Source organism: Denticeps clupeoides, chromosome 9, assembly GCF_900700375.1.
Source record: "Denticeps clupeoides chromosome 9, fDenClu1.1, whole genome shotgun sequence".
Classification (NCBI taxonomy): Eukaryota; Metazoa; Chordata; class Actinopteri; order Clupeiformes; family Denticipitidae; genus Denticeps; species Denticeps clupeoides.
The window spans coordinates 18,771,738-18,784,277 of record NC_041715.1 but is presented as its reverse complement, the minus strand read 5'-3'; the positions used below and the strand labels follow the sequence as shown (position 1 = coordinate 18,784,277).

Genomic DNA, 12,540 nt, shown 5'->3' with positions numbered 1-12,540 from the left:
AACCCTTTCTTGTCACTCTCTGATGTGATGATCTCCCCCTTCCTTTGTGTAATTTTTAAACACATAAAAGGTGAGTATATATTATTGTAATGTAAAAACTTTACTGCAGAAAAAACCTTGGCCCAGCCTCCCTGTTACACCAAAAAAATTGCAATTGTGATTCAGTAATGCTTTTTCCATGACAAGGAAGGAGGGGGAATGAAATACAGCTTCTGTAAACAAAAAATAAGACAAATTATAGCTAAATACTTGTGAATCTGCTCTGTAATATCTGTGGTGGATGGAGTTGAATGGTAATAAACCAGGTTTTCTGTTTCGCAAGGTACACTGCTTTTGAGTCTTGTGTCTTTTTATATATATATGTGTGTGTGTATGTGTGTGTGTGTGTATATATATATAATCAGTTGCTTATATACTGTGTTTCGTTTTAAATAATATCGTCAGATTGCTTTTTTTTTTTTTTTTTTTGGACGAAAAAAGCTGGGCCACCATCCGCGCCTCAGCTGTCAATTACGTGTTGTGTAGGTTCTTATTGACTCAGCTGATCTGGGATCAGCAATTTCCCATGTCGCTCGTTGGCGGGAACACGTACAAGGAGCGCGGATTCTGGTCTTGGATCAGCACGTCACTCCCCATAATCCATTGCCCCGTGTTGCCAAGTCCGCTCAGTATAAGCGACTTTTTTTTTCTTCAGACTTTATTATCAGTTGCCTAGTTGCGAACTGTTGGTAGCACTAAAGACCTTCTCTGCTAAATCAATGCGATGTCAGTGGTGGACCGTGGCTAATGGGATGAAGTAACTCCAGAATTCCCAGCTACGTCTCTGTGTCAGCTGGGCTAATTAAATCATTCCCGCGGGGAAGGTTTGTTTGGGCGCGCTTGTTTAAGTCTTTTATTTGTGGATTCATTGTGAGACACAATTTGCTAAAAAGCCTCTTTAGCCTAAATGTCATTTCCTCGTGTAGTCCAGTCGTGCCATGTCATCAGCACACAGCTTCTAATTGCGCCCTGGTTTCCTGGTTCTCTCGCGAGATCTGGCAACCTCGCACTCAACAACAACATCGGCGTCCATTTTCCGACGGCGGCCAGCTGAGTCCCCGGCGGCCGAGCTGCGGAACTAGGTCACTGGGTAAAGCGGCGAAGACGCGGACGCGCCGTGCCCTGCCCCGCCGAGTGCCTCGCCGCTGTCGGTAAATGCCCCAATGAGGGTGGTTTTGTCCGCTCGAATGAGGTTTTCGAGCGTGGCTCCAGGCTGACCGCGATTTCGAAACAATCGGCCGCCGACTTTCAGCGCGATCTCCAGCAGGTAAGAGGAATAAACGACGCGCTTGGTTTATCTTTCTACGTCATTTGGCCATCTGAGATCTTAGCTGTCGTCGCAGTAATGACGATGACAAGTGCCGACTGATTTACCCACTAACCAGTTTAACTCGTGTTCATAATTAATACGCAAAGCTGTGCTCCGTCCTGTCGACTTCGGAATGCAGGGTTCGTGTTTAGAAGTGTCTGAAGCGGAAAATCCCCGCACGGGAAGTTCTGCGTGGACCAGCGACACGTACGTCGCACGCGTGGGATGGTGCAATTGATAGAGAAATAAAAGGGATTAAAATGGAACCGCGGACATATACAGTGCATCAGTGTGAATGAATAAAAAAAAAAAACAGCTTTAATGAAAAAGAGTGGGAAAACTAGGCACCTGGTTTGGAAAACCCTTTTTGCCTGAGAATAACAGGCTTTGTATAAAGGGTGACACTTGCCCAGGTTTTCGGGAGCATGGCTGTGTAATAGCAGGCATCTCTTTAGACTCGGGGGTAAAAGAGTGTGTGACCTCAATACATTTTTCTAGTCGTTTCAGTCGGGGAAACGGGTGAGAATTGTAGTGTTGCCGTTCACGATGATAAATCAGCCTTTTTAAAGCTCTCAACTTGCAAGTCTGTCAACTGATGGGTTAATTAATGAAATGTGGTCATTTTTATCCTTTATCATGCATGGGAAGCATAATATGGAGTACTACGAGTGCCAAAATAAAATAGCTAAATGGATTCATAATTAAATAATGTACAATTATTTAAATTAAGAAATTAAAACGTCGTTATCAATTATAAAAAAATGGAAATAAAAACATGATCAATTAAATATATTAGGTGCATTTAAGATCATAATGAATTACTGCTATCTGTGAATCTGACGCGTCAAAGTAAGTGGGCGGGACTAACGCTGATCTAACTTGATCCTGTACAGGCGATTGGTTTGGTCTGAGGCTGTTTCCTTCCAGAATGGCGCTGAAATTCATGGCTGGTTTTTCCAAAAAGCAGGGCATTCTGAACGCGAACGTGCAGCGGGTGAAGCGGAGTTGGAGTTTATTGCGGTAGTTGGAGCTACTTGAAAGGTAGCGCCATGTTGGAAAGGACACAGGCCAGATCACCGTTAGTCCCGCCCACTTACGATGATGGGTCAGACTGACAATGAAGTAGCTCATGATGCGCGTAATGTGCCAAAAATTAGATACATTTTCAAATATTTTAAACTACATTAATGAATTATTTTGTCTTGGAAAGCCAAAATCTTGTTCTTATTATTATTCTTTTCCAAAAAAAAAAGTTTTCATTTCACATCCTCCAAATTTCCCACTTTTATTCAACCCATAGTGGACAGTGTGTGTGTTTGCTTTTTTAAAAACGATATTTGACTCATGCCCATGTGCCACACTCATTTATTTGATTGACATTTCACATAGAAATAACATGGCACCACTTTTTGATGAGCTCTCATGTTCACATTTTTTATCATAGACATCCGAAACTCAATGGTCCGCATCTCCATGACCCCCTATTTGAGTTCATTTACTCAAATCACCAAGTGACCAGAAGTTCATTTATCTAAGGCCAACTTTATTTTTCCTTTCACTTTTTCCCTTCCACTTCTTTTTTATCACTCCATTCTCCAATTCAGTCCCATGCATTTAACATCACAGTTTCAGCCTTCCAACAATCACATATTTCACCTATTCAACCAATGTAACCAATTTAACCTCCTTCCACTCATCCCCCTATCCTACACCCCTTCTTTTCATCCCTTCATCCTCCCATTGAATCCCATGCTTTTTACAGAGCAATAATGATCACAGTTTTAGCCTTCCAACCACCACGTATATCAACTATTCATCAATTTAACCTATTCAACCACATGTATCCTCTTTCCACTCATCCCTCTATCCTCCACTCATCTTTATCCTATCAACCCTCCCATTCACTTCCATGCTTTTTACAGAGCATCAGTGGTCACACTTTCAGCCTTCCAACCACCACATATTTCAACAATCACACGACTGTAACCACATTAACATTTGTAACCTGCTAATTTTTGAACAGGTTCCAAACATCACCAAATTTAACGTGATTCATTATGGCCACGCTTGTTAATGTATCTGATGTAAGTGGTAGTATGCGATGAAATTATTTTTACAATTTCAACCATTTTACCAAATAAACTAATTTAACAATAACCCCATTCTTACCCTTCATTCCCTCATCTTTAAACTTTTTACAATTTCACACATTCAATAAAATCAATTAAACAATGATTCCATTCTTCCACATGATCTTTTTTTTTTAACTGTTTTCCCAGCCAAAATCAAAGTTTGTTTACAAAATGTTATTGGCAATTTTTTTATAATTCATGTTAATTAAAATTATTTTAAATAAAATTATTTTAAATTGATTTAGCCACTCATTGCACTACATAATATACTATATAATGAGGATTTGAATTGATGTGTATAGTAATAATATGACTGCCCTCGTGTACAGAATGAAAAGAGTTTTATCCGGAAACGCTGACGACAGCAACTCGTCATCTGACGGGCCAATGGACTCATTCAAGAGGCTGAGGCAGCAGAGCGAAGACCCTGCGGACGCCGAGTCCAAGTGGGCCTGCCTGCCCCAGGAGATCCTCCTGCACATCTTTCAGTACCTTCCCCTGTTAGACCGGGCGTTCGCCTCGCAGGTGTCCCGCGGCTGGAATCACGCCTTCCACATGCCAGAGCTTTGGCGATGCTTTGAGTTCGAACTCAATCAGCCGGCCAGCTCTTACCTGAAAGCCACCCATCCTGACCTTATCAAGCAGATCATCAAAAGGCACTCCAACCACCTCCAGTTTGTCAGCTTCAAGGTGAGATCAGAGATCGATATTTTCCATTTGGACACGGCCAAGAGAGGGAACGTTTTGTATGTCTATTAACATAAAATTAAGCAAAAATGTTAAAAAGAAAAAAAGAATTCTCACCACACCTGAGCAATAAACCTGCTCTCTTTCTTTTTAACATTATTTCATGTTAAAAAGGAAATGTCTTTCGCTGGCTTGCTAGTAATTGTTCCTGCTGCATGTTAGATGTTTGCTGTGACCGGTTTTAACGTTGTGTCAGGCTGCTGACGGTACGTCTTGGTTGCACCTTGCAGGTGGACAGCAGTACGGAGTCGGCGGAGGCAGCGTGTGATATCCTGTCTCAGCTGGTCAACTGCTCTTTAAAGACACTGGGGCTCATATCTACAGCACGGCCCAGCTTTATGGAGTTACCAAAGGTAGTCTCCGGATAAATGTCATGCGTTTCTTCAGAAAGGTTCCGATTTTATTGATTGGTTTTGTTCCTCTTGTTCACACCAGTCACACTTCATCTCCGCCCTGACGGTGGTCTTTGTAAACTCCAAGTCGCTGTCTTCGCTAAAGATTGACGACACCCCAGTGGATGACCCGTCCCTCAAGGTCCTTGTGGCAAATAACAGTGATACTTTGAAGCTGTTGAAGATGAGCAGCTGTCCACACGTCTCCCCAGCCGGTACGTCTGCATCATAGTGTCACGTCCTGGTCTAGGGGTGTAGAGGAACTTGACCAGGAGGGGTTTGGGGGTAGTGAGACACACAAAGGCTACCAAATGGTACAAAAGTGCATTTATTTACAGTGAGACTATATACAAATAACCAAAGAGACATTCACTACACAAATACACACACCAGACGGTAGCCTAACAAAGGGGGGGGTATGAGGGGACAACTAACAACAAACCAACACTCAGGCAATCTTATATACAGAGCAACCTACACAAACCATAACCACAGGGCGAGATCTCTAGCAGACCTCCTGAACCCAGTCTGAGGTCTCCTTAAAGCATCTCCTGCATCCAATCAGAGCTGGTAGGCATGAAGCTCCTCCCACCACAGCAACCTAAAAGGAACACGGACACAGAGACACAATCACAGCAGAAGCATACGGCCCGACGACACTGTTTAATGTAGTAGTATAATACATTGCACGCAACCGTAAAAGTTGGAGGTGAGTTGAGGTTCTCGAAGGCTGTAGCTACAGGGAGACGGGTGCCAATGCAGGGCGGGGCCTGTCTGTTGAGCCGGATCGATGCTGCCGTCAGTTACTTGGAAGATCCTGCGCTCCAGTTCGGAAAATGGTCATGACTGATTATTCTTGTTTTTTAACTGGACAACCTCACCAAGACATGATCACGAAAACCGCAGTGACCGGCTGGCTGCCAGTGAGCCATGGTGCTGCGAACCAGGTTCATTTATCATTTGTGAAAATAAGCATGAATGGAGGTTAAACTCTGTTTGTGAAACATGCAACATGATAGTAAAAAATTTTAAACCCTATATGTCCTGCACTATATTATACAAAAATACAGTATTTAATGTTTTTTTTTTTTTTTTTTGCGTTACAGGTATCCTCTGCGTTGCGGACCAGTGCCACGGCCTGAGGGAACTGGCCCTCAACTACCACCTGCTGAGCGACGAGCTCCTGCTGGCCCTGTCCTCCGAGAAGCACGTCCACCTGGAGCACCTGCGCATCGACGTGGTGAGCGAGAACCCCGGCCAGCAGTTCCACACCATCAAGAAGAGCAGCTGGGACGCCATGGTGCGCCACTCGCCCAAGTTCAACCTGGTCATGTACTTCTTCCTGTACGAGGACGAGTTCGGCCCGTTCTTCCGCGAGGAGATCCCGGTCACGCACCTCTACTTCGGCCCGCTCTGTCAGCAAGGAGGTCCTGGGTCGGGTGGGCATGAACTGCCCGCGCCTGGTCGAGCTGGTGGTGTGCGCCAACGGCCTGCGTCCCCTGGACGAGGAGCTGATCCGCATCGCGGAGCGCTGCCAGCACCTGACCGCCATCGGGCTGGGCGAGTGCGAGGTGTCCTGCAGCGCCTTCGTGGAGTTTGTCAAGATGTGCGGACGCCGCCTCTCGCAGCTGTCCATCATGGAGGAGGTGCTCATCCCTGACCAGAAGTTCGGCCTGGACGAAATCCACTGGGAGGTGTCCAAGCACCTGGGCCGAGTCTGGTTCCCAGACATGATGCCCACGTGGTAATGCCAGGGTCCCAGCGCTTTGTAGGAATATCCTTACCAAGTCATGTAACGTGGCCAACAGATGTGTGTAGTTTTTACACCCCTGTAAATAGTACCTTTTCGTCGGTTCTGTCCTGAGAACATTTTGTGCGGCTCAGCTAGTAAAGGGTATATTTAACGTGACTTTTGGTGTAAAATGTAATGTAAATTGGAGAATTTGGGTTTGTATAGAAGCAGTCCAGAACATTGAACTGCTAAAGATGAGAGAGGGTCAGGACTAAAGGTTAAAATGTCACTTTCTAGAGCTTTTCCCTTTACAGAGAAACCAAAGGAAATGAAAAACGGATGTGGCGGTGTAGGCTGGGATCAGAATAGCGGTGCAAACCAAACACTTTCAGCCTTTGTGCACGGTTTTTACACAAGTTGCCAGGATGGCCAATCAGGATTCAGGATATATGCCACATTATAAACATTCAACAATGCACCAGAGCACCTATTATTACATTTTTTAGCATATGGGTGGGTACATAACTCAAACATAAACTTAGTTTGGTGAGATTAATTTATGCTGTTATTGGACTGTAATTTCAATTGGATACCCAGTTCTGTTTTTGAACCAAAGTATCATAATAATTTATGAATTATTTAAACGATTTTAACAATATATAACAGTAACAAATCTGTATTTACAGTCTCTTTCTCTTTTCTTTTTTATAATTGACTTTGGACAAAGGCCGTGCACCAAATTTCTGAAGGGATTTCTGTGTGTTATACAGCATGCTTTCAGTAATGAAATGAATCTTTTTAGTGAAGGTGTACAGTATAAAAATTTTGTCAATGATTTTAATTTATTCTATTGTTTTGTCTTTGAGCACAATCTTCCTTGTATATACACAGTTTCTGTATAGATCAGAGATGCACCTTACTTATGTACCCCATTAACTAGTCCTGGAAATCTAGGGGGAAGTAAACAGATCTATTTTCTAGAAGACAGGATGAGGATATTGATCTCTCTAGGGATATCCAACCTTGCAAAATTTTTAAATAGTCTTAAAAGCAATAGCTGCAAGTGGAATGGAGTGGAATGGGAAGGTGAAGTTGTAGGAAATTGATTTTGTGTTGGTTACAAATGAAAAGCAAGAGTGTGGGACTGATGTTTGGCATGAATTGCTGAGGATCTAAGGAACGTTGTATTGTATATGCGTTTAAAAATCTATTCTATTATTCTCTTTTTGTTTCACGTGTCAAGCTAAACATTTTTTGGATGTTTCCCATTCCCATCATGCATTTCTTTAGTATTGACTGGCTGATTCATCATATACCGTATCGAAACCTCAACCGACAGTAAATCATGAGTGAAACGTTATGTAAATTTTCCTTTAAGAAGGAAGTGCAGCTTATTTATCTGTATATAAAATGCTGTGTGTTTGAAGATATGAATAGAAATGTAAACTATATCTCTATTTGGCCCAGTCAGGGTTTTTGAATTTCTGTTCTGCTGGCAAGTATCTTTCTTACAAGTGCAAATGTGGTGTTTTAGTCGTCAGACTCGTTTTCATGCATTTTTAGCCTTTATTACCCCATTAATTCATTCCCACAGCGAGTATGGCTTATTGTTTTATTCGAAAAGCAGTTCTCTGATGCTTGTTTTATGAACAAGACACATAAAGGTGTACATAGAAAAAAAAATATTTGTGGGGGGAATATAAATCAGTTCCCATTGCAATATTCCTTACATATGTTAATCCTAATGTTTAAATATAAGCCATATGATTCATATCTTCTGAGAACATTTTTGTGAATGAGCCATTCTGACTGCAATTGCCCTGTTTCTTTACTGTATTCTCATTTACTTCTCAATTTACTCTGATTATTACAGCCAATAGTCCCTGAATGTACCGATTAGCCCTTAGTCCTAATTTGTATGTTCAATTTGCACAATAAGTACCACAATATAGTTAAAAGTATATAAGCTAGGAATGGAGGCGGAAGCTAATCTATTAAAGGCTGAACCTGCTTCAAATGGATTGGTGCTGGTCCCATGTCTAATGCTATTTCCCTCGGTAGTTTGTTCCAATAAAATTAAATCCTTTTTTTGTAATAAAGTTTTGATCAAACTGTTTCACATTAGTTTGTGTGTGTTTTTTCTCGTTTTTAATCAAATGCTTAGCAAAAACAACAAGCTGAATCTCTGAACACATCAGAACACATGAATTCAGATTAAAGTTAATGAGCTCCACTATCCAGCAAGTCCCACGCTTGGCACGCAGCGCTGTACTTAGTTGCAGATTGAAAGCAGGGCCCACCATCTCAGCGAGGAAGGGGAACCTCCTCGTATGTGATCTGAATGTAGGGCGGCTTCATGGGCAAGTGCCAGTATTCGAAGTTATAGAACAAGTAGAAGCTCCTTTTATCGCCACCTTTTCAAAGGCCTCCGTGATGCTCCTTAGAATCTCCACAATTGACTGGTGTGGCTGGAAATAAGAGTAAAAGTTTCGTATGTCGGTGGCCAGCGCCTTCGGGAGGGTTGGTGAAAGATGGAGTCATCTCCCAGGTAGCTTGGTTCGCCGCTGTACAGGTAAATCTTGGTGTAGTTGGTCTGAGTCCTGCTGGACAGCTTGGCACCGAGCTCCGCAAGTTTCCTGTAGGTACGGTGCACGAACTGCGAGCAGTCGTACGACTCAAACCAAACGGTTGAGTTTGCGCCTGGGTCAGACTTTACTGTCCACGTCTCGTAGTAAATCCCGGTGCCGTTGTCCTCCTGACCCAACGGGTCATGTCGTTAAACTGCCTACCTGAGGAACCAATGGAAAGTGGTTCATTTTCTAGGACCACACAGACGTGGGATTGACTTAAATGGCCTCCGGTAAAAGACGGTTACAGTGGTCCCCAAACCGTTTTTGGCTGTCGGTATCTATTAAACAGTGGGGTAACGACAGGAGGTTGAAGGACAGTTATTCATCTGATACTCTGTTTTAAGCGGTTATTAAATGAAAGGGGAGGTGAAGTGATCACCCTTGGTGAGCAGTGGGCAGCCATGAAAGGTGCCCAGGGAGCAGCGTGTGGGGGACGGTACTTTGTTCAAGGGGGACCAGCAACCGTTCCGATTACGGGTCTGCTTCCTCACCCCTAGGCCACCACACAAATGTAGTTCAACAAGGAAACAGACGAATGACATGATGGAAAAAAAAATCAGAACAAGGTTTACCATGGCTCAAACATTTTGCATTCAGTGTTTTGTAGAAAAGGTCACCAGGTCACCGTGGCGCATACATACACCATGCGGTTCACCTACTCATGCATGTGGATGGTGGGGGAGACCAGAGAGCCTGGTAGGGAACCCACGCCGGCGGAAGGGAGCCAGAATGGTTTCAGGGTCTTAAGAAGGTTCAACCTAGTCACTCAGAATCACTCAAGTGACACGGTTATCACTCCGCTTACCTGCGAGAGGTCCTTGGTTCGAATCCGGGCAGAAACCCTTGTGGGGCAGTGGTGGCTTTAGTGGGTAAGGAAGCCCCGTAATTGGAAGGTTGTGGGTTCGAATCCCAATCCACCAAGGTGCCACTGAGCGAAGTACCGTCCCCACACACTGCTCCCCGGGCGCCTGTCATGGCTGCACACTGCTCACCAGGCAGACGACACATTTCGTTGTGTCACCGTGTGCTGTGCTGCAGTGCTTCACAATGACAATCACTTGACTTCAATGTATCAGGATCTTCCCGAAAACGAGCTGTAGTTCGGGGACCATTCCGTATCCGTAAACCCGTTCTACCTGAGATCTCTCCCACTTTCTCCAGCGTGCCGTTCTGCAGCCAGTGCACATCGTCTATCCCCCCCGTACACACAGGCCGCACCACTGGTTGCACCAGAAGGGGGCGCTGACGTCCTTCCGCAGGTGAGGAAACGTGCAGTTTCCCAGCTGATGGAGTTCGTACCACTCCATGGTGTAGGTTCTGCTCAGTCTCCGCGCTTTGGGAACCCAATCGCATCGTGCATAATGTGCTACAAAAATCATATATTGCTATGCTTACTAATATTTCGTCAGCACTGTTATAATGTAAAGGTGTACTCACAAACTTCCCCAGCAGATCTCCATACTTGAACTCCCACACCGGCGCCTGGAGTCGGAAGACCGAGATGACGTCCGAGTCTCTCATGTAAGGGACTCGGCCGTCCCGTCCCCGGCGGGACAGAACGGATACAAAGCGCCTGGCAGTACGGATCCACATCTGGACGGTGGTCGAACCGCCTGGAAGGTTCATCAAAAACAAGTTAACTTTCGCACCACGTTGCGTTTTCAGTTGCTGCAGCCGATAATTTGTGAAAATGCGATAATATTCAGCTGCTCGCTGCACTTTTGACGGTATGCAACGTTTCAAAATAAAAGTTCCAAATGGAAAGACGGAATTATTTAATTTACATCAATATAGTTGCGCTATAAATACATGTACGTCGTGCACTTTCACACGTGTGAAAGCCGTAGATAACAGGGTTCGGTTTTGGGTTGGAATTGGGGTTTTATTTTGAAACGTCGCATGTCGTCAACAGCGAGCAGAAGAGCCGCTGCAGTATCTCGCGTTTTCACACTTTATCTATTGCTGCAGCAATAGAAAAAAACAGCGTGCGTGTGTCCACAGACACACGTGACTTTGTGAAGGTGTAATTTTTAGATTTCATGAATGTCTGTCGACTACAGGTTCCGGGCGTGTAAATGTAATAACCTGTACGGCACCGGCCAGACGCGGCTCCCGGCGGATTGGAGCGCCGAACACACGAGCAACGCCGCTCGGATCATGTCACAGCTCCTCCGGGGACACTCGTCGCCGCGGGTCGCGTTCTGGACCGCGACAAGTTCCTTGACGGGAAGTCTGTGACGTTTGATCTGATTGGACGACGGGCAACCAATTGTAAGAATCGGCGCTCGTTGTCTGCAGGCATTTCAGCGAATCAGAAGGCGCGTTGTACGATCTACCCGTTTGTTTACCTCGATATTTACTTCCTGGATCGACCGAAAGTAAGGCGTTCACATGATAAATCACGCGTAGAACATTATGTCACAAGATTCATGATCATGAACAGAATCGAAGACGTTTTAAAACTCGTTAGCTGTCCTCGTCTCACGCCACTCTTATACCAGTTTAAACACTAAATTCATTCAAACATGTCCATGTGTTATTTCTCTCGTCATTATGTTGTCTATTGTTTTTATATGTTATTTATTTTAAAAAGTTTTTGTGGGGTTAAAAGATAAAATTGACATGTAAGCATATATAAATGTGTCTCGTTTCGAAAGCTGAACGTCTATGATTATTTACTTCCACTCTACAATAAAATTGTTTTTTTTCCCGTTTCCAAACAACTGTAGAGATGAATTTTAGATACATTCTCCTGCTACAGAAGATACTAAATATTGTAGCGTTTGCACCATAGGACAGGGCTAATTTACATATGGCCGCCTCTGGTGGTCTTGGAGCTGCTCGGCTGTGTCATCGTCTCTTCCCTCCCCATCACCGAGCCTGTTCGCTACAATATGTGTCCTGTGTTGGGTTCTTCATCTTTGTCTCCATAAGCGCCACAGAGTAGCTGCTTCCAAACTTTTGACCGGTAGTGGACATTTATATAGCTTACAAATGATTTTTTTATAACTGACCTTTTTTTTGTAGCTGACAAATATCTTCCTGTTTTTAGACATTTTTATAATCCACTGTAAAAACTCATAAAACGTGTATAAATCCTGTGAGTGTACAGGTCTGTTTAGGTTTTGTCTGAGCCAAATTACCACATTACTGTCCACCAATGTCATCCTTCATGTCAACACTCTATAAATGAAGGGATTCCCTGAAACAGATGTCTCACATCCACGGTTTAGATGTGCACTAACGTTAAAATATCATAATTATAAAGACTCAGAATAAAGACTTGTTTAAAGTGTTTTAATTTACATCATGATTAGATGTCACACTGTCCTGTCCAGCAGATAGCACCACACACCAAGAAATGAAATTGCTGCATCTAAAAAATGATATAAATATTGTACTCATGGCAATGTACTCCAAGGTCACCAAGAATAGTCAGCTTTAATTGGTTTGCTTTAACACATGCCTTTTAGAATTCTGCCAAATTTGTGTTGGTTAGACCTATGATTAGTATGGGTGCATATTTATCTCTTTTATTATTTGATGGAATTATACTAAC

At 43.6% G+C, this 12,540-nt stretch overlaps 2 pseudogenes; one reads left to right on the top strand and one right to left on the bottom strand.

Annotated features, from left to right (window-relative positions):
- Positions 1-1,046: 1,046 nt before the first annotated feature.
- Positions 1,047-7,050, top strand: LOC114796802 (F-box/LRR-repeat protein 3-like; annotated as a pseudogene).
- A 1,473-nt stretch (positions 7,051-8,523) lies between these two features.
- Positions 8,524-11,212, bottom strand: LOC114796804 (ceroid-lipofuscinosis neuronal protein 5-like; annotated as a pseudogene).
- Between the last annotated feature and the right edge of the window lie 1,328 nt (positions 11,213-12,540).